At 44.3% G+C, this 23,316-nt stretch overlaps 1 pseudogene; it reads right to left on the bottom strand.

Annotated features, from left to right (window-relative positions):
- LOC145793281 (cytosolic sulfotransferase 15-like) overlaps positions 1–23,316 on the bottom strand; it is a 190,502-nt pseudogene that overhangs the window by 84,670 nt on the left and 82,516 nt on the right.

Here is a 23,316-nt window from a genome sequence, read left to right as displayed (position 1 = left end):
ATGTGAAGAGGTAGGAGCTCGACCTCGAGGTCCACGTCCATCTCCGGGGGAGCCCCACCCTGTGGTATGTCGTCCGCCATCTCAGAGAGAGTGCAAAAATGGCCGAGAATGTGAAAAATAGGCGAGAATGCCAAAAGTCAACCCCAAAGTCAAACCCGAGAGGGTAAAAAATGGGAGGAAAGGTCGGGGTGTGGAAAAGGCACGAAGATCAAGGTTTGACTCGGGTAAAACAAACCCCAAATGGTGGAAACCAAGAAAAATGCACCGAAATCAAGATTTGTTCGGTTCAAAATGTGCGAAACGGTGAAGATTTCGCGAATCGAACGACGAAAAAGTGTCGAAAACAAGAGAAAACGAGGATCGAAGGTTGGAAAATCACTTAGAGAGAGGGGAGGGTTTTTCGAGCTTGGAGGAAGTGAAAATATAGGGTTTTAGGCCCTTTATTTAAAGACTTGTGACTAAATGTCAAAACTGCCCCGACTCTGTCATTTTTGGCCGGTCGGCCAAATTGTTAGCCGATCGGCTAAATAGTTGGCCGATGCACTCCTTTTGTGGCCGATGGATGGCCGGTGGCCTTCCCTTGTGGTCGGTGGACCTCCCACACCCTTGGTTGGGTCAGTTTTGTGGTTTGGAACCTTCATTTCTCAAGACAGTGCAAGGAAGTGCACTTTTGAACCTTGACCGGCCTTCGTGTTGACCTCGAACCATGTTTTCTGTATGCGATGCTGAGTACGTGCAAGGTGTATCCTTTTCGTATCCTTTGGTATCTTGCAAGATTCAATAACCGCTTTAAAAAAATGCGTTGCATTACAATGTTTTGCCTTGTTTACAATAAACATACATAGGTTGTATCGTTATGCACGTCTACACACGTTGTAACGCACACAACTTGCATTGTTATGCACTGTTCATTTGCATCGTTATGCATGTCTACACGTGTTGTAACGCACACAACTTGTATTGTTATGCACGTCTACATGCGTTGTAGCGCACACCAGTCTTGCATTGTTATGCACTGTTCATTTACATTGTCATGCATTTCAAAAAAACGTGCGTTGTCGCGCATTTGAGTTCATTTGCATTGTCTTGCATCTTAAAAAAAACGTGTGTTGTCGCGCATCTGAGTTCATTTGCATTGTCATGCATCTAAAAAAAAAAAAAAAAACGTGCGTTGTCACGCATTTGAGTTCATTTGCATTGTCATGCATTTCAAGAAATGTGCGTTGTCACGCATTTGAGTTCATTTACATTGTCATGCATTTCAATTACACGCATTGTCATGCATTTCCGTTCATGCATTGTCATGCGTGTCCCATTTGCATTGTCATGCATTCCAATAATTTACATTGTCGTGCATTTCAATAAAACACGCATTGTCATGCATCTTTCATTTGCATTTTAGTTCATGCATTGTCATGCATTTCAGTTCATGCATTGTCATGCATGTCTCATTTGCATTATCATGCATTCCAATAAATCATGCATTGTCATGCATTTCAATTACACGCATTGTCATGCATTTCAGTTCATGCATTGTCATGCGTGTCTCATTTGCATTATCATGCATTCCAATAAATCATGCATTGTCATGCATCTTTCATTTGCATTTTAGTTCATGCATTGTCATGCGTGTCTCATTTGCATTATCATGCATTCCAATAAATCATTCATTGTCATGCATTTCAATTACACACATTGTCATGCATTTCAGTTCATGCATTGTCATGCGTGTCTCATTTGCATTATCATGCATTCCAATAAATCATGCATTGTCATGCATTTCAATTACACGCATTGTCATGCATTTCAGTTCATGCATTGTCATGCATTTCAGTCCTCGCATTGTCATGTGTGTCTCATTTGCATTGTCATGCATTCCAATAAATCATGCATTGTCGTGCATTTCAATAATTGGCATTGTCATGCATTTCAGTTCATGCATTGTCATGCATTTCAATCCATGCATTGTCCTGTGTGTCTCATTTGCATTATCATGCATCTCTTGTTTGCATTGTCATGCATTTCAAACAACTCGCATTGTCATGCATCTTCCATTTGCATTATCATGCATGGCAATCTCTCGCATTGTTGTATATTTCATGTGCATTGTCTTGCACCCCTCTAACTTGCATTGTTTTGCACTTTCTTTTCTGGAGCACCGGGATATGTCCCTATGTTTCCCTTTCTTTGGTTAAGAGCATTCGGAACATGTTCCGATACTCTAACTTTTCTCCACTCGCGTGCCGCGTGTGGACATAACACTAACTTTTCTCCACTCGTGTGCCGCGTGTGGACATAACTCTAACTTTTCTCCACTTGCGTGCCGCGTGTGGACGTAACGCTAACTTTTCTCCACTAGCGTGCCGCGTGTGGACGTAACTCTAACTTTTCTCCACTCGCGTGCCGCGTGTGGACGTAACTAACTTTTCTCCACTCGCGTGCCGTGTGTGAATGTAACTAACCCTTACTAACCCCTTTCTCCCCTTTTCGCATTGTTACACACATTGCATGCGTTTTCGCGTATGCTTTACTTACATGTGTTTGTGCACCTTTCTCCCCTTTTCGCATTGTTACACACATTGCATGCGTTTTCGCGTATGCTTTACTTACATGTGTTTATGCACCCTTTCTCCCATTTTCGCATTGTTACACGCATTGCATGCGTTATCACGTATGCTTTACTTACATGTATTTATGCACCTTCTCGCATTGTTACACACATTGCATGTGTTATCGTGTATGCTTTACTTACATGTGTTTATGCCTCTCTCGTTACACACATTGTATGCGTTGACGCGCATGCTTTACTTACATGTGTTTATACACTACTCGGTTTGCATTGTTATGCACCACTCAGCTTGCGTTGTCGTGCATGCCCTCCTTGCATTGTTATGCTTATTTCAAACCGCATTGTTATGCGTCGCACTTAAGTTGCATTGTCTTGCACCCCTCCTCACTTGTGTTGTCACGCAGTTTTCACTTGCATTGCTATGCATGTCTCTAACAATGTTGTACCTGTTAAGTTTTCTTTTCTTTTTCAGGCACGATATTGTATGTACGGTTCATTTGAGGCTAGCGAGACCAGACGAACCGGACGGTATTGTATTATCCGCGTCAAGCGTAGCGAGAATTACATAATTCTCTTGCATCCTTTCTGCATTGTAATTTAGTTTGGTTTTTGGCTTGCTTAAAACTGTTGCATGTTATGCTTCGTTACAGCTTTCTTTGCATGATCATAAGTTATGCTCGGCTTTGTGCATTGTTCTTACATTTTACCCCTGCCTTTGGTCACATATCTTTGCTAGCTTGTATACTCTGTCTAAGTCTTCGGCCTTGTCAAAAATGGGTCGTCTCTGGGCCTTGACATTCACTCCCATCATTGTTGTGACTTTCGAGTTCTGTCAAAGAGGGGCAACTGTAGACATCCCATTTTTGACCGTCCTCAAGACTTGGACGTCATCGTTTGAACACTCGATGATCATCCATGCTCGTGTTCGTTTTGAGTTCTCGGAGGTCTCGGCTACGCGCCTTGCCTCAAGATCTCTCAACTTATCTGTTTTGTGCTTGGTCATGGACCAAACACTTGTGTTTTTGCTTCTAAGGAAAGAGGGTGGCTTGTTTGCCATCCCATCAACCCATCGGCCATGGCATGAGGCCATTGGCCCTTTTTTCTTGCCACCAGCCAAGAGTGTTGGCCGGTCGGCACTATATTTGGTCGGCCGGCACTTGTGTTGGTCGATCGGCCATTTTTGGTGGCCGAACCCTGTTCATCTGCTTTATGCAGATATTTTATGCCAGCTGGTGCAGCCGACATCCACAATTAACCCCCTCCATACACGTGTATGGAGGGATTTGCTCCTTGCTTTGCTTCTCTTAGAAGCCTTAGAATTTGAGCCTCTATAAAGAGGGAGCCCCTCCTCCCTCCTTCAAGGTTCATAAAATTTGTTCTTGAGAGGATAGATATAGAATTGTATCTATACTTCCTTGTTTAACCTTGTTTTGTGCTCAAAATAGTAGTATTGTCTTACTATTGCACACAAACACACACTAGAACACCATCCTTGGTTGCTAAGGTGCTAGGAGGTTGATTTCAGTGTTCTTGAGTTTGTTTGACCTCAGAAAACCTGCTGGAGCATTGTTCTTGAAGAGGTTCTTCAAGGGTGAGAAACTACCCTCTTTATTCCCCATTTTTGCACAATCTTTTAGCCTATCTTGCATGCTATTTTGAGCTTAACTTATAATTGATAAAAGTTCTGATTTTGCATGCTTTTGATCTTTGTTTCAGATCACTTTTGTGTTTGGGGTTGTTTACCCCCTCTTAGGCCTTGTTTGGCCTCATTTTTGTGCCTTTTTTGTGAGCTTTGGGACCACCTTGTATTGGCCTTCTCACCACTGAAATCCAGAGGGATTTCAGTGGTGGGGATGGTGTTTTGAGGTCCTAAGAAAGAGAGGGTCATCCCCTCTCCTTGTTGTCTTTCATGCTTGCATAAATGGCTTCTGTTTGTGGCTTGTATGCCTAGCTTGTTTTAGCTTCATTTTAGTATATATTAGGCTTTGTTTTGCCATGATATAACACTTTTTTGACTTGGTTTAGACATACCATGCATGCTTTGTATACTTGTCTTGTAATCCCATGATTTGGCTTAACATGCATCATTTGTAACATGCCTTTTTAGCATGATTTTGGCTTAATTTCATGAAGCTTCTAGCTTTGTTTTAACATGCTAAAGCTCTGATTTTGGTTGTTTTGGTCGTCCATGACTTGCTTTGTATAGCCACCATGTAATCTAGCTTGTAGGCTTTGAGTATTGAATCATTTGGCATGCTTTACTTGGGTCATTTCAGTGGTTTGGCATCACTTGTCATGTTATTTTAGTCCACATAGTATGCTCAAACACTTGCATTTATCACTCCTTTAATGCTTTGAAGGGTTTGTGTTTTATGCCCCTTGAATGGTCCATTGTGTATGCCACCATGCTTAGGTCTTTGGGATGCCATCTAAGTGGGTTTTTGGGCTCATTCTAACATGCCATAACTCTGATTTTATGGGCTTAAGTCATACCATGTTTGGTTGTATTAGGTGTAGTGTAACACCTCTTTTGTGGCCTTGTATGCCTCATGTTTTGCCCCTTTGTTTTAGCTTGTTTTGGTTTTGGTCATTGCAAGTTTTAGGCTCACTTTGGTATGCCTTAGGACTGTTTTAGGTTATGCTTGTGATATGCTCTTTGTCTTGTGTAGCTTTCGTTCAAGTCCCTTTACTAGTCTTAGGCTTTAAGCCTTGTGCGTGCTTTGATCATGATTTGTCTATGTGATTTGGTATCACTCCTAGCCTCATTTCAGAGCATGTAAGGTTGTTACATCAGCATGCTTTCCATTCCTTTTAAGTGTTCTTGAAAGTTTCCTTTTATGCCTTAGTCTTTAGGCCAATTGGCATGCATGTTTGTATGTGCATTCCATGCCTTTGTCGCATCATTTTAGCCGCTGATTTGGACCTATTCGAGAGCTGTCCATTTTGGTTTAAGCCCATCCCCGCATGTTGTTGCATGCTTGCCTTGTATGTTGTCACATGCTTGTTGCATATTTGATGAATTGCATGTTGTAGCATGCTAGTTCAATTGTGCCTTGTTGTGTACTTGGCCCATAACATGTTGTTGCATGTTAGTATATTGCATGTTGTTACATGCTAACCCCATTGCATTTTGTTGCATGCCATACTAGCTTACGTGTTTAGGTTGTATGCCTATTGCATATTAGCTGCATGCTTGCCTCACATGTTATTGCATGCTTGGGTTCTTTGCATGCTTAGGTTGCATTGCATTGAGTGTGCATTCCCTTGCCTCTTGATAAACCATGATAGAGGTTGGGGTCCTTTATGTGTTTTGTGTGCATTTCATTTGACATTAAAATGCACACTTCGCTCCTTTGGCCATCATGCATTGAAACGCGTGATTGATGGCCCGAGGGTCAAGAACCATACTCTTTTGAGTCTTAAACTTGATGAGGAGGGTGGTGGTACAAACATTGCCTTGAAAATGCATTGCCATACTCTGTCTGTCCTCTGCTGCAGCAGAACATGATTCTGCAAGAAAAGATGGCCGGTCGGCCATCCTCAGTACTGGCCGGCTATGCATTGTTGGCCGAGGTCCCCACAAATGGTCGGTGACCAGTTCCTCTTGGCCGGTGGCCTTGAATTTCAGCTGGTGACATCCCACAGTGCTCAGGAGGTGATTCAGAAGCATCCTTGAGACTTGCAAAGTTTTTAGAGGTGTAAAGCAGTGTAAACAGAGGCAACATGACATGGCGATAGAATTCTAAGCGAAACCGAGCATGCATGCATTCGTCCCTCTTCCCGAGGCTGCTTTACTGCTTTCAGTAGCTTAATTAATTTGTTTAATTAGTTAAGTATTATGTAATAATTAGTTAGCTCGTTAGTTAGTTAATTAGTTGATTTGTATTATTCTTTCAGACCCTCTGCCGAGAGGGTGAATTTGTAATAAGTGTGCGTGCGTGTGTGTATGTCTTCCAACCCCACGTCTTTCTCCTTTTTACTTACCTGCTTTTGATGGTTAGATTAGGGCATGTTTCAATTAGCATACTTATGCCTCGCATGTTTGCATCCATTCATCTGTATTGCATGCACCGGGCTCAGCGCATCATACTAACTGCATCGTATCTCAATACCAAGTTGAATACATGTATCAATTGTTGCATGCCATTTTAGAATAGCCGAGCCTATTTTTAGTTGTATTTTGCATGTGTTGCATTAGCCATCTTGACATGAACTAGGATCATGCATTGATTACTAACTAGTTATTGTTTTGGCTCGGAGTACTAGGTAAGCTTTTTATGCTTTAGCATCTTGCATGTATGTGAGTGCTAACATGACAGCATACTTGCCATGAGACTAATTGCTTATGTGATATAACTGCCTGAATGCCTGTGGGTGACGGTTGGATTGCTTGAATTGGGACAATTCATTGAAATCCGTATTTTAGCCTACTTGCGAGTCGCAAAATTCAAAACCACTTCCAAACAAATGGATATGCGATGCTTTGTTCCAAGTTAGGCGATCTAGTCTATACTTGTTTTGCTGTGTGCATCACGTAGTAAAGATTAGCTAATTAACCGGAATAAGAATACATGTGTTTTCAAAAACTAGATATCATGTTTAGTAGTGGCCGATCTTTGATCGGGCGAGCGGGGGTGCTCATAGCTGACCTTCCCCAATCGTACCCAAGTTCCCGAGCTGAGGCAACTTTGGTGATGACGAACACGTGGCCTCAGGCAACGAGTCAGGGTTTCCTAAATTCCCCAAAATAAAATATTTAGGTGGCGACTCTGTATCTGGCAAAGCAGTCCATGTTTGGCACTTCTTTACAAAAATCAGTTTTCCAAAACGATTTGCCGGATTTGGACTCTTTGGTGATTTATCAATCTTGCATTGCACATTGTGAGATCAGATTAAGAACTGTGACATTTGAGTTTGAACTGTAGCATGAGGCCCTCAGGGCGCGTCTACATGGGCTAGTCAAGGCTCACCGGTTCATCAGATCCGTTAGTCACCAGTCATATCACCTCTGTTCAATTCAGCCGACTCATAACGACGCAGAGTTCAGAAGAAATTGTGGTCATGACAGCGGCATTAAAGCAGGGAATCGCCATGCAAGGTGAGACCGATGTTGAAATGCAACGCCCACCCAGGTCACCTGTCGTACATCCAATCTGGGAACCCCAATTATTCCAAACCCGTGAGCCTACCACTTTTGAGCTAATGGGAATGATCGGCGATCTTCAAAGATCTGTGGCTGATCTAGCCTTCGGAATGTCGACTCCGCCATCGACTACATCATATGCCAGAAATTTCATGCCAGAAGAGCCCCCGCTACTAGGGCAAATTATAATTGAGATCAGCCAACTTAAAGCTATCCCAAGTTCCGGCAATAACATGTCGACAACAACCGGGCTTCGCACGAATGTAACAACCCAAACCTTCGACCAAGCTCAGGCGAGAGGTAAGAACAAGGTGGGGGCAGACACTGATCCCTATGAACAACTTCTGCAGGCTATTGAGGCTTTGAAAGCCGGGGGACTGAACAAACAGCAAGTGCTCGCAGTTGCTGCAAAAACTGTGGATGACACTTTCATCACTCCGAGCGAGGGCAGTTCGAGCAAAGGGAAAAATCGGGAGAAGGGCCGTCATACCAGAACCGTTCCCTCCAACCCTAATTCTACACCCGGGAAAGATCAGCAGACCAAGCTAGTACCTGCTGACCCTTTTTCTAGTGCACCCAGCAAAAATCCACAAACCTTGAAGTATATACCCCGAGGTCGTAGGGTCTTCCATGCCCTCTATATGCCTTTGTCCAAGGCTCTTCAAATCCTTGCTGAAAAGGGACATCTCAAACTCCTCGAGCCTCGACCTCTCCCCAGTTGTCTTCCACCTAGTCATGATACTACCCAGTACTGTGTGTACCATCAATAGACCGGCCATAGCACCGACAATTGCTTCCGTCTTCGCCATGAAGTACAGGATTTGTTTGACAACGGGGTCATCCTCCCACCAAGCTCATCAAAGTCTATCGTCACTGGATCAGTGAACTTCGAGGATAGTGCGAGTATGTAATCGCGGGATGAACCAACTGCGGGCGGCGCTCAGTTTACTCCAGATGTGGCGTATGGCACGCACTATTTTGAGCATTTACGAATACTAGTTTTGTATTTTCTGACTTGGGTATTCAGTCGGTTTTGTTGTCTTGTATATAGTCAGTCTTTTTGTACTAAGTCAATCGGGTCTGTCTTGTTGTATCAAGTCAGTCCTGTTGTACAGAAGTCGGGTGATTCCGAGGGTGTTACCTCAGGCATCACTATTTTGTTTTGTGTTTATCTTTTCGCTTTCTTTTAAGTCTATTTCTACCATGGAGCCAGTTGTGCCAACAGATTTTGAATGAAACAGCAGTAAATTTTCACACTCTTGTGTTTGCTTCTGCCTTGCGCCAGTTGTGCCAGAAGTTTGAATGAAGCGGCAGCGCTTTTCACTTACTTTTCTGTGCCTTGAAATCATTGCATTGACCTAAGTTTTTCAAAACTTTTTGAACATTGTGATGAAAACAAAGAGGGAGGAATTCCTCGGGTTTTGTAAAATTTGATCAATTGAGAGAAAGAGAGGCGTGCTAAGCCCTTAATGAATGAAATCATGTTTGTTAATGTGAGTACTGAGAAGGATCCTAGCTTGATCCAGATTGGTTCTACATTGTCTTCCGCGCGAGCGATTAGTCGCTTTCTTAAAAGATTTCAAAAAAATGTTTTGTGCCGTCCTACGAAGACCTGTGTGGAATCGTTCTTGAGATTGTGCAACTTAGGATCGCTCTCAGCCTTGAGACTAGACCCCCCTTCGCTTTCAAACCTTGAACCATAATTCAGAATGTTCAACGGTCAACCACAATGTGAGGCCTATGTGGCCAGATTTGAAGCAGCCCACGAACTAGGGGCAAGAAAGTCAGATCAAGAAGGTCAGACGTCGTTAAAAGAAGCTTGCAAAGCTAGATCAGAAGCACCCCTCGAACTAGGGGCAAAAATGTCATATGCGCTCGAAGAGTCAAAATTGGGATATTTCTCAAGCTAATGAAGATCGACAAGAATACCAAATCCCAGAAGGGAGGAAAGAAGAAAGTATTGCTGAAGGACAACCGAGTTCCTATCCACAACACTAGGGGCAAATTCAATCCCCATAGGATGGACTCCAACATCATCAGTAAACAGCAGCCATTCTCCTGGATTCAAATGGCTTTGAGATCCTAAAACCATTTGACATGGACAAAGCTACACTTTTACCCTTGAGAGGCTCGTTGGGCCGAAAACCCGGAAGGGCAGCCCAGGCAAAAGTTAGAGCAAATGAAAAAGAAAAAAAAAATGCAAAGATGAAAAGAAATGAAAAATGAAAAAAAAGAAGAAAAGAAATGAAAATAAGAAAAAAAATTGAAAAGAAAAGAAAAACAATGCTCGCAAGGTTGAAAACCCAGAAAGGGCGGCCTTGGCAAAAGTTAGAGCGTAAAATGAGAGGTTAATACCCGAGTGTACCTTAACCCGAACTACGTAAGGCTTGATTCCCATGTTTGGGATACGTAGGAAACTTCATTCTGAAGTCCAGCCATAAACACTTCCAAATTGATTTGGTCCATGTAATGGTTTTGATCATCTTTATCTACTCTGTATCCGAGAGTTCGGTTGTGATCGTCACTCTGAAGACTGATTACAATGCACTGCGGTGCCATTCAGACAAAGGAAAACTTTTCGTTGCCATACAATGTGCTGCGGTGCTATCCAAACAAGGGGCAATGTTCCATGGCAGTGCAGTGCCATTTAGACAAGGGGCAATTTTCCATTGTTATGGATCTAACGTTGTGCATCTCAAGAGTAGGTTCCATGCTCGTTGAGCAGTGGCCATTTGCAAAAACAGTTTTTGAGAATTTTTAATGAGTTGACTAATTTTCTCAGAAATTATCCCATTTTTTTCCAAAAAACTAGACCATTTCTTGGACCCAAAAAAGGAAAATTTTCAGTGCTCATAGCCTGACTTGCATGATTTCAAATCAGAAAATCGAACAAGCATGTCAATCAAACTCTTATATTGATCAAAATTGTTTTAGTAGAAAGCCAAAACAAAAAATGGTCAAAATGATGAACTAGGGACATAGTTAAGTGTAGACGCGCCCGCGAGGGACCCCGCTACTATAGTTCGGACTCGCGATTTTTGCTGTCGCGGTTCTTAATCTAAACCAAAGAGTCCAAATCTGGCAAATCGTTTTGAGAGGAAAAGATTTTGAAAGAAGTGCCAAACATGGACTGCTTTGCCAGATACAGAGTCGCCACCTAAATATTTTTAAAAACAGGGAAATTTAGGAAACCCTGACTCGGTGCCGAAGGCCACATGTCCGTCATCACCGGAGTTGTCTCGGCTCGGGAGCTTGGGTACGATCGGGGAAGGTCAGCTATGAGCACCCCTCTCGCCCGGTCAAAAGACCGGCCTCTACTAACCGTGATATTCTGTTTTGAAAATGTTTGTGTGTTCTTACTCCATTTATTAGCCTAGAATTACTATGTTATGCGCACAGCAAACAAGTATAGACTAGATTGCCTAACTTGGGAATAAACATTGCATATCCGTTTGCTTTGGAAATACTTTAGATTTTGCTACTCGTAAGTAGGCTAAAACACAGATTTCAATGAGTTTTTCCAACTCAAACAATCCAACCTCCATCCACAGGCATCCAAACAGTTTAACACATAAGCATTTAGCCGCATGGCAAGCATACTGTCATGTTAACATTCACACACATGCGAGATGCTAAAGCATAAATACTTACATCGTACTCCGTGCCAAAACAGTAAACTAGTTAGCAAAACGTGCGTGTCCTAGTTCATGTTAAATTGCCTAATGCAACACATACAAGATGCAATTTAGATAGGCTCGGTTAACCTAAGCATGGCATATGTAATGCGATCAATTATCACATATTCGATTTGTGAATTGAAGTACAAATGCAGTTAGCGTGATGTACCGACCCTAATGCATGCAGTACAAATGCATGAATGCACGCATGCATAGCATAAGGTATGCTAAATTAAGCATGCCCTAATCTACCATCATAAGCAGGTAAATAAAAGGGAAGAAAGACGTGAGGTTGGAAGACATACACACACTCACGCACGCTTATTACAGATTTGCCCTCATTCGGAGGGCCCAAATAAATATTACAGTCCCAAATAATAAATAAATAAAATTATTATAGAATTTCTAATTAATTAAAAGAAAGGATGCAAAAGAAAGAAGAGGGTGGCCACAGCCTCTGCCTCGGGATGCGCAGATGATGCATGCTCGGAACTTGGCTCGCCCGAAAAACCCATACCGTACCCCTGCCACCTCTGTTTGTATTGCCTTGTCTCTCTGAAAATTGCCAAAGTCCTGGAGCAGGTTCCTTACACACTGCAGAGAACCACCGGCCAGACAGAATTCCCACCGGCACTCTACAATTTCCACTGGCTGTTCTTGGACTCATCGGCACTTCAGTAATTGCCGGTCGGCACTAAATTCTGCCGGTCGGCAGAAACTTCCTGCAAAAGACAGTTTTGACAGCAAACTGAGAACAGGCAGTGCATGGCATGGGGTTTTCAGGCACATGTGAGCATGATCATGCGTCCTATCATGCTTTGAACTCAAGGAAGCATGATCTTCAATCCTCGAGCCATCAATGGTGCATGATAGCCCAAGGGATCAAATTTGCCACTTAATGTAAAGATGCATTCAACATACAAATGAGATCCGAAGCCTTATCATGTCGAAGTCAAAGGCCCCGGTGACCGAGAATCAAGGTACATTACATCATTTGAAGTATGAATGTCCCTTGATCCCCACACTTGGTTTGACACCCCAAACCAAGTAATGCAATGCATGTTATGCAAACATGGCTCAAATGCAACATGACACCAATCATGCAAGACATAGCAAATGTTATGCAACTACCATGACAAATACGCAATGCTAAGCATGCAAGTTGCAAATGGGATGCAAACATGGACCAATTTGTCACAAAGTTAGCATGGGACTACACATTAATGAAACAATTATGTAACAAACATGAGACAAGCATGCAAGAGGGCCTTAAAGTGATAAAGGTGCAGGCCTTAATTCACCTCAAAACAGCACCAAAAGTGCTCAAAATGATGGGCAAGCTCTCATGTCAACATGCAAGCCAATAGACCCATGGCTAAGGCACCAAAAGGGTCACTTCATTTCCAACAACAAAACCAAATCATGGCATGGTTTAGACAAGTAAAAACAGAGTTTTTGCAGACAAAATAGGATCCCAAACCCTCCTAACATGGCGGCTAAAATGACTCCAAAGGAGTGTATGCACCAAGGCTCAAATGTAGGCATAAAAGGGCACACCCTCAAGGCACAAAAGAGATCGTAAATGCAAGTTAGAGGTCAAAATGTTCAAAGCTTACAAGCCAAAACATAAAAAGATGACATCAAACAAGACAAGCATGACTGAAATGGATGTCCAAATGACCTTAAACATGGTAGAACAATGCCAAAATCTTCATGGAACTAAGCCAACACATGCAAGAATCATGGCCTAATCATGAGATGCATTTCTAGGCCAAATGGAGCAATACAAAGCAAGTACTACAAGAATACATGGAGGCACAAATCCGGCCAAAAACAGAGGTTATATATGACCTAAAACATCCAAAAATCTTCTAAAATAAGGCTCAAGATGATCAAGTATACATGCTAACCTTTTAGGCCAAAATGTAAGGAAATAAGACAATGAAGGGAGAGGGGTGTCCCTCCCCTATGCAAGACTTCAAACCACCTTTTTTAATACTGAAAATCAACTATTTTTTAGTGATGAAAAGACCAACACACTCAAACAAACAAGGCCTCTCAAAAGAAGCACAAAAGAGGCCAAATAAAGCCCAATGAGGTGAGTTAGCACTCAAACCACAAAATAACCTTAATGAAAGTTCTAAAGCATGAGAATACAAGCCTTTTTCATGTTATACACAAAAGATAAATCAACAAGCAAGATAGGTAAAAGACTATTGCAAGTTTGGGGAATATAAAGCAAGATGCTCACCCTTGAAGAACCTTTGAAGAACAAATGGTCTAGCCCTCTTCTTTTGATCAAAACCAGTCCAAAAACTCAAGAAACAACCCCCCAAGGCCCTCAATCTCGGAGCAAGGTGTAATAGTGTGTGTAATTGTGCAAAAGTAAGGTAAAAACACACTTTTGGGCCAAAAATCACACACAAAGGAGGAGAGAGAGGGAGATATAGAGATAGGATATATCTATATCTCTAAGCTCTGGTTTTTGCTTCTAACTTTCTAACCTAGATCAAAGAGGAAGGCCCTTCCTCTTATAAGACTCCCTCTTGCAAAGCTTATACAACAAGCTTGCTTAGAGGGAGATCCCTCCATACACGTGTATGGAGGGAGGCAGAGTTGGTGCCAGCTATCACAGCTGGCACAAAATATCTCCATAAAGTAGATGAACAGTGGTCGGCTGCCCAAAAAAGTTATTTCGACAAAAAAGAGTGCCGACCGGCAACAAACTATGCCGACCGGCAATAAAATGTGCCGACCGGCAACAAATAGTGCCGGTGGCAGAAAAAGACCAGCCGGTGGCCTCTGGCCACTGCCGGTGGTGTGTGGGGTCACAAGGCATTCCCTGCCCTTCCAAGGCAAAGCACAAGTGTTCGGTATGAAACCAGACACTAAACGGTCGAGTTCGGAGATCTTGAGGCAACACGCGCGAGCCGGGACTTCTGGGAACTCCAAACAAACACAAACATGGATAATCACCGAGTGTTCAAACGGTGACGTCCAAGTCTTGAGGACGGTCAAAAATGGGGTGTCTACAGTTGCCCCTCTTTGACAGAACTCGAAAGTCATAACAATGACGGGAGTGAATGTCAAAGCCTAGAGACGACCCATTTTTGACAAGGCCGAAGACTTAGACAAACATGCGAGACAATCAAGATATGCGCCCGAAGGCAGGGGCAAAATGCGAGACAATGCACGAAGCCGAGCATAACTTATGATCATGCAAAGAAAGCTGTAACGAAGCATACATGCGACAGTTTTAAGCTAGCATACACCGAACTACACTACAATGCGGAAAGGATGTAAGAGAATTATGTAATTCTCAATACATCTCACTCGGGAGATACAATACCCGTGCGGCTCGTCTGGTTGCACCAGCCTCAAATGAACCGTACATACAATATTGTGCCTGAAAAGAAAACAAACTTTAACAGGTACAATATCGTTAGCAATATGCATAGTAGTATACTCGAAATGCGTGACAGCACAAAGCAAGTGGGGAGCATAACAATGCTGTGGAAATACAAACATGTAAGTGGAGCATACGGTCTACGCGGGTAACGAAATTGATCATAAGCATGCGGTCTACGCAGGTAATGAAATCAACAGATTATGCGGTCTACGCAAGCAAAACATGCGGTCTACGCAAGTAATGAAATTAATATGCGGTCTACGCAAACGAAACATGCGGTCTACGCAGGTAATGATATTAAACAATCATGCGGTCTACGTAAGCAAAACATGCGGTCTACGCAAGTAATGAAGTTGAACGATGATGCGGTCTACGCGGGTAAAGAAATAATGCGATCTATGCAATCAAAGCATGCGGTCTACGCAGGTAAAGAAAATAATAATGCGGTCTACGCAAGCAATACATGCGGTCTACGCAGGTAATGAAATTAATAAAGATGCGGTCTATGCAATCAAAACATACGGTCTACGTAGGTAATGAAATTAATAAAGATGCGGTCTACGCAATCAAAACATGCGGTCTACGCAGGTAATGAAATTAATAAAGATGCGGTCTACGCAATCGAAACATGCGGTCTACGCAGGTAATGAAATTAATAAAGATGCGGTCTACGCAATCAAAACATGCGGTCTACGCAGGTAATGAAAATAGTAATGCGGTCTACGCAATCAAAACATGCGGTCTACGCAGGTAATGCGGTCTACGCAGGTAATGCGGTCTACGCTCAAAACATGCGGTCTACGCAGGTAATGAAATTAATAAAGATGCGGTCTACGCAATCAAAACATGCGGTCTACGCAGGTAATGAAATTAATAAAGATGCGGTCTACGCAATCAAAACATGCGGTCTACGCAGGTAATGAAATTAATAAAGATACGGTCTACGCAGTCAAAACATGTGGTCTACGCAGGTAATGAAATTAATAAAGATGCGGTCTACGCAATCAAAACATGCGGTCTACGCAGGTAATGAAATTAATAAAGATGCGGTCTATGCAATCAATGAAAGGTATTGTTACACAGCATGGTTGAAACAATTTGTGGAATTCACAAGGCATGAAAAGGATACAGGGCGGGACATTCTTCGCACGCATCGAGCATTGTTCGCAGAAGTTGTGACCTGAGGTCAACTCGAAGGTTCACATTTCAAAAGTGCGCGTCCTCACATGGTTTAAAGTAACGAAGGTGGGCAAACGCGTCGTTGACCCGAACAAAGGTACGGAAGGTGCGCTGACCGCAAGGGGAGTTTCACTGGTATCAATTCTGATACTTTGCTTCCTTGTCACTCTATGCTTTACTTTCCTTTTTACTAGTAATTTAAGCACATTGCACTGCCTCGGGCAGGTTTTATTCTTTTTCAAGGTTACATATTTTGCAAAACACGTGATGGGAATGAAACAATCCATTTTGTTCAAAAGATGTTGCATTTGTGGACTTTCTGTGCATCGCATCGCAAGGTATCATACCACAATGTGAACGAATTTTACTTTGGAAATTTGCATCGTAATAATCAGGTAGTGAACCGACTTACAACTCGATAAGCAAATGTACAAAGGCATAATAGGACCAAACAAGCGTGAGTACAACTCGATAAACAAATCAAGAGTTCAAAGAAGGTGAAATACAACTCGATAAGCAAATGCATAATTACTTGTCAATCGGACAAGCATGTCCTCGCAAGAATCGATTGCCGGGGAGGGGCTGGAGGTGGTGAAATTCCCCAATGCCTAACATAAACAGCTTAGGAAACCAGAAGGAAGCCCATCGGCTTGGGGTAGAGACCACCGGCTGCAAAGAATGGCTACCGGCCATAAAATTTCTTTGTCGGCAAACTATTATGGCCGGTCAGCAAAAAGTTTGGCCGGCCGGCACTAAATAAGGGGATCACCAGAATGTTGACACCTGTCCCCCACTCAACCTTATCTCCTACAAAAGATCCCAGCTTCGTAGTTTTTCTCATTTTCACACTGATTTGCTCCAATGGAAGAGTTTCTTGCTCAAAATCTCATAGCTTGGATTGCTAGCTTGGATGGCTCGAAAAAAGTGAACTTCCGGGGTTTTGGCATAAATGCACTATTCATTCTAGGCCGCACCCCATTGCACCTCCCGTTTCTTCATGCCGCGGCAAGGTTTTGGAATCCGGTGACGCATGTCTTTAGCTTCGTCGGGCAAGAGATATGTCCTACGTTTGAAGATTTCCGAGCCTTAATGGAATCCGAGCGCGAAGAGGAGCTCCTGCCCCAACTTAATTTTGGTCATGCCCAATCCTTAGGGCGCATGTGCGGACTCAGCATGCGTGACGCTCGGTCCCTAATTTGCGACGAGATGCTGGACATTCCGAGTTTGGCCAATCGATTTTCTGATGCTGGCGATCGCAACAACCATCACTGGCAAGGCTTCCGGCGACACGCCCTCTGTTTGTGCATGCTATCCCATTTTCTATTTGTCTCGGGCTTTGGAGGGGCTAGTGTCCGGCTGATCGAGGTTGCCCAAGGCTTGAAGGAGGGCAAGAGCTGTATTGCTATGACTCTGGCCGAAACGTTAATGGGCTTAGACGCCTTTTATCGCCATGAGACGACCAGAATAGCAGGAAGTCCACTACTACTACAGGTAATGTTTCCCACCCAATCTCGCATTTATGTTTTGCTCACATCACTCGGCCCTCAAGCTCGGTCTTTTCTCACAAAACCCCATCCTCACTTTTCTTTCATCGTACATCTCTCTATTCTTTACTCTCTCATTTTTCATCCCTTCCCAGGTATGGTTGATGGACAAACTGCAGGTTGTGGACTCTTGCCCAGCATATTCAGCTCGCGGCTACTTCTTCCGGCACCGTCTGGTCAATGCCTTGGATGAGGGATGGTGGTTCGCTTGGATGTGCCACTTGTCCGCAGACCGTATTGCTTGGCGGTGCCCTTGGCTGAACCTCCCGGCAATGAGTTACAACATGCCCCGGCAGACTGGGATTCAATTGGTTTGTCTCACTCACTGTGTATTCTATTTCCCATTTCGGATTCGACGCCAATTTGGCCTTGATCAGACCTGCCCGCCAGAGGGGATAGAGTATCCTGCTGCATTCCCAGCCCGAGGCGCACAGCTTGCTTGGCAGGCCACCACGTGGAGGATGAGAGAACTCCTGGCCCCCGCTCTTACTTTCAGTTGCACTTTGTCTGACGAGTGCGTGGATTGGCTCAACGAGGAAGCACAGATTGAGCCCAGCTTGGCATCAGAGGCTTTGACCAGCTCTGGGAGGGGGCGCAGGAACACCTGACTTGACTATGCCCCAGATTTATTGCTTCATTAGTACTTTCAAGTTTTCTTTATGAATGTAATAAAAAGCAACTTCAATTGTATGCAAGAGCAGGAGAACTCTGTTTTGAAATCAATGAAATTGAAAGTTGTGGTACTGAAAATTTTCCGTTTGGTCCAAAAATGGTCAAAGTTGTAAAAAGATTATTTGAACGAAATCGGCTTTATTAAAACTTCTCAAAAACATCTTTGATGTGGATCAGAACTGGACACGCCTGAGATCTGTCACTGAGATGCACAACCCCAGATCTCTGCAACTAGAAAGTTGCCCCTAGTCTGAAGAGCGCCGCAGCACCACACAACAATGGAAAGTTGCCCCTTGTCTGAGTAGCACTGTACTAGGGATTCCAACGAATGCTGATAGACAAAGATGACTGAGATGATCAAATGGACAAAGTTGATCGGGGAAGTGTTATGGCTGAACTTCAGGATGAAGCTGCCTACGTATCCCAAGGATGGGAATCAAGCCTTACGTAGTTCCGGTTTAGGTTCGCTCGAGTATTTTCACTCTCCTTTTGCGCTCTAACTTTTGCCAAGGCCGCCCTTTGCGGGTTTTCAGCCTTGCGAGCTCAGTTTTTATATTTTCTAATTTTTTTGTGCTCTGAGTTTTGCCTAGGTCGCTCTTTCGGGTTTTCGGCCTAGCGAGCCTCTCAAGGGTAGTATTTCTTCAACTTGTCCATATTGATCGGTTGGGAGAATTCCAAGCCATCTAAGTCCATCAGAACCACAGCTCCACCTGACCAGATAGCTTTGATGATGTAGGGACCAGTCCAATTGGGTCTGAACTTGCCCCTCGGGTCGTGGATGGGAGCTCGGTTGTCCTTGAGCACCAAATCCCCTTCCTTTAGATTTCTGGACTTAACCTTCTTGTTAAAAGCCCGCGCAATTCTGCGTTGATAACTTTGGACGTGGTACAGTGCTTTCAGCCTTCTCTCATCAAAGAGCATGAGTTCCTCAAACCTGCTCTGCTGCCAATCTGCCTCAGCTATCTGACACTCAGCCAATACCCGTAAAGACGGAACTTCAATTTCAATAGGTAGAACGGCCTCCATTCCATAAACTAACGAATACGGAGTCGCTCCGGTAGAAGTTCTAATTGAAGTCCTGTAGCCCCACAGAGCAAACGGCAACTTATCTGGCCAATCTCGGTAGGTCTCCACCATTTTCCGCAGTATGTGCTTGATGTTCTTGTTGGCGGCCTCAACTGCTCCATTGGTTTGCGGCCGGTACGTAGATGACTTATGAAAAGCCACGTTATACTTTTCCAACAAGTCGACCACTTCTTTCTTAAAGTGGGATCCATTATCCGAAATAATCTCGTTTGGCACCCCGTAGCGACAAATGATGTTGTTTCTGATGAACTTTGTGACGTGTGATGCCTTCAACACCGCGTATGATTGGGCCTCGACCCACTTTGTGAAATAATCTATCGCTACCAGGATATACTCATGTCCGTTCGACCCCTTCGGGGTAATAGCTCCGATCACATCAATTCCCCATATGGAAAATGGCCACGGGGACGTCATGTTGTATAGCTTGGACGGTGGAATGTTCATACGGTTCGCATGGATTTGGCATTTGTGGCATCGCCGAACAAAGCCGATACAATCCTCCTCCATGGTTGACCAGTAGTAGCCCTGTCTGAGGATCTTTCTGGCCAGCATTACTCCATTCATGTGCCCACCGCACTCCCCTCCATGGATGGCCTCCATTAGGCGCTTCGACTCTTCAGCTTCTACACAGAGCTTATGCATTCCCAGATGACCCCTTTTGTACAGCTTACCCCCGCAGATGATGAACTGAACAGCCATCCTTCTAATGGCCCTCTTATCCTTGGCACTTGCCCCTGGCGGATATGTCTCCTTTTCTAAGAAGTTCCAAATGTCGTAATACCAGGGGTTGTTGTCTTGAGCCTCATCTATGGCGGAAATTGACTCGTATGCTGGTGCAAACTTCTGATCAATGATGACTGGACGCATCCGGACTCCGGACGGGATGTCTATCATGGAAGATAGAGTTGCTAGTGAATCTGCGAACCTGTTGTTCTCTCTTACGAGGTAGGTGAAATTTAGCTTCTCAAACCGAGGAATTAACAAATCCAAGGTTTGGTGGTAAATTATCATCCTTTCCTCCTTGACTTTCCAGTCTCCTTTTGCTTGAGACACAACAAGGTTCGAGTCCCCAATGACGTCCAACCATCTTGCCCCTAGTTCTAGGGTTGCTTCCAGACCAGCAATACATGCCTCATACTCTGCCTCATTGTTCGAGACTTTGAACTGGAGCTTGAATGCTAAAGGGATACGGGAATCGTCAGGCGCTATCAGCAACACCCCTATCCCATACCCATACTGGTTTGACGCTTCGTCAAAGTACATCGTCCAAGTTTCATCCTCGATGTGCAGAATGGCTTCATCTGGGAATAGGTACTCAACCGCTTCATCCCCCTCAACCGGGTGGTCGGCAAGGAACTCCGTTACCGCTCTTCCTTTCACTGACTTGCGTGTTACATACTTCAAGTCAAATTCAGAAAGCAATAGCAGCCAACGGGCTAGCCTTCCCGTAAGTGCTGGTTTCTCGAAAAGATATTTGATGGGATACAAACGTGAAACCAACATTACAGAGTGAGCTAACAGGTAGTGCCGCAGCTTCCTGGTAGCCCATACCAAGGCCAAACAAGCCTTCTCCAGAGGTGTATAGCGGGTCTCGTAATCCAGCATCTTCTTGCTCAGATAGTTGATGGCCCTTTCTACTCTGTCCTCTGACTCTTGCGCGAGCATACAGCCCATGGTGGTCTCAGTTACCGAAAGATACAATGTCAACAGTCTCCCCGGCTCTGGTGGTGACAACACGGGCGGGTTCTGTAGATACTCTTTGATCTGTTCAAAAGCTGCTTGACATCGGCCGTCCCATTGGAACTTCTTTCCTTTCTTCAGGAGACCAAAAAGGGGTTCACAAGTCAAGGTTAATTTAGAGATAAACCGTCTTATGAATTGCACTTTACCTAGAAAGCCTCGCACCTCCTTTTCAGTCCTCGGTGGTGGCATTTCTAAGATGGCCTTGATTTTGGAAGGGTCGACCTCGATGCCCCTTTGTGTAATCAGAAACCCTAGCATCTTCCCTGCTGTAACACCAAAAGTACACTTCTGGAGATTCAACCGCAGCCGAAACTCTTTGATCCTTTGGAAGAATTTTTGTAAGGCGGTGTAGTGGCCTTCTCTTTCTTTGGACTTGACAATCATGTCGTCCACATACACCTCGACCTCTTTATGGATCATATCATGCAATATTATAGTTGCTGCCCGTTGATAGGTAGCTCCAGCGTTTTTCAACCCAAATGGCATCACTCTATAACAATATGTACCCCACGGGGTAGTGAATGCAGTCTTCTCCTGGTCTTCAGGTGCCATTACTATCTGATTATAGCCTGAAAAGCCATCCATAAACGAAAGCAAGGCGTGTCCTGCCGTGAAATCTACCAATTCATCAATGTGCGGCAAGGGAAAGTCGTCCTTCGGACTGGCCCTGTTCAAATCTCTGAAGTCTACACAGACCCGAATTCTGCCGTCCTTCTTCGGCACCGGAACAATGTTGGCCAACCAAGTCAGGTATTCAGATACCAGCAGGAAGCCTGCATCAATTTGCTTGGTGACCTCTTCCTTGATCTTAAGGGCCCAATCAGGGCGGATCCTTCTGAGCTTCTGTTTGATAGGTCGGGCCTCGGGATCAAGAGGGATCCGGTGCTGTACAATCTCAGGATCGATTCCAGGCATGTCTTCGTAGGACCACGCGAAAACATCTTTGGAATCTTTTAACAAAGCGACTAAACGCTCGCGTTCCTCAGAAGACAACGTGGACTCGATCTGGACCAGCCGCGGGTCCTTCTCAGTACCAACATTCACAGTAGTGATTTCATCCATTAAGGGTTTAACAAATCTTTCCTGCTCTTGATCAATTAACCGTTGCAAAACCGGGGGAATTTCTTCCTCGTCGTTTTCATCAAAATTTTGAAAATCCTGATTTAAGCAATAAATTAAAGGCACAGAAAAATACTCCGAAACCACATCCACGTCGTTCTCATTAAATACTTCCAAGTCGTCGGATTCCTCTGTTACAACAGACTCAAAAGAAAATGAAAATGACGACCTAGACAGGACTGTGGCATCCGGGTTATCACCCCCAAGAATACCGGACTCAGACTGAGTTGAGCTGGAACCTGATTCCGACGCACAAGATTCGGTGAAATCAGATTCCGGCTCACTACCTGACCCGGTGCTGCTAGATAAAAAGCCTTCTTCATATTGCCAGATGAGAGAAGGTGCGATGGACGCATCCAAAATAGCTGATGGTAGGCCCGCAGCCGCTTCATTCCCAATCACACATACCGAGGAGCTATCCCCCAAGCATCTCTGTTCGATCGGAGGATCTGAAAGCAGACACGCCAGCGCTGCCCCCATTTCATTTTCAGCGTCCTCAGACTGCACTTCCTTACTTTGCTCAGCCTCAGCCGATAGATCTGCCTCCCCTTCGGCGATGTCATCCTCAGGTAACTGTAAATCAAAGAAGATCTCAAACCCCGGTACGCGCTTCTTCTCCGCATTGAGCCACGGCTCTGGGAAGCCACAGAACGGAAAGTCCTCCCCCTCCCGGACGAAGCGTCCGTTTAGGGTCCCCCGAATGGGCTGGTGCATCAAGTCAAAGGGCTTCCCCATCTGTTTCGCTCTGGCCCTTCCGGCCATTTCCTTACCTTTTCTTATCCAATCCTCTTTGGTGGGTAGGTAGCCCAAACCAAAGGTATGAGGGTTATGCGGCACTTCGGCCAATGTTACGACACCTTTTCGGCCGCTCTTACCCAATCCCATCCCGGGGATGTGCTGGAGTTTGTTCATGAGATAGACTGCTTAGGCACTGACATATACCCCTTCATTAGCTGCCATGATGTCCTGTACAACCCGAGCTTCAGCTAAGGTAAAACCTGATATGAACACATCTTCCATACCGTGTTCAATTTCTAGAACAGGCGTGGATACTTCTGGCGGCGGATGAATTGATGAATTTCCGAAGACAATGGCTACTCCCTTCCCATAGGGGTATTTCACCACTTGATGTAGGGTAGAGGAGACCGCCTTCACCTGATGCAGCCACGGCCGCC

This window comes from Camellia sinensis, chromosome 6, assembly GCF_055761805.1.
Source record: "Camellia sinensis isolate YWXY chromosome 6, ASM5576180v1, whole genome shotgun sequence".
NCBI lineage: Eukaryota > Viridiplantae > Streptophyta > Magnoliopsida > Ericales > Theaceae > Camellia > Camellia sinensis.
Note: the sequence above shows the minus strand (reverse complement) of the source record. Positions and strands in the feature narration are given on the sequence as shown.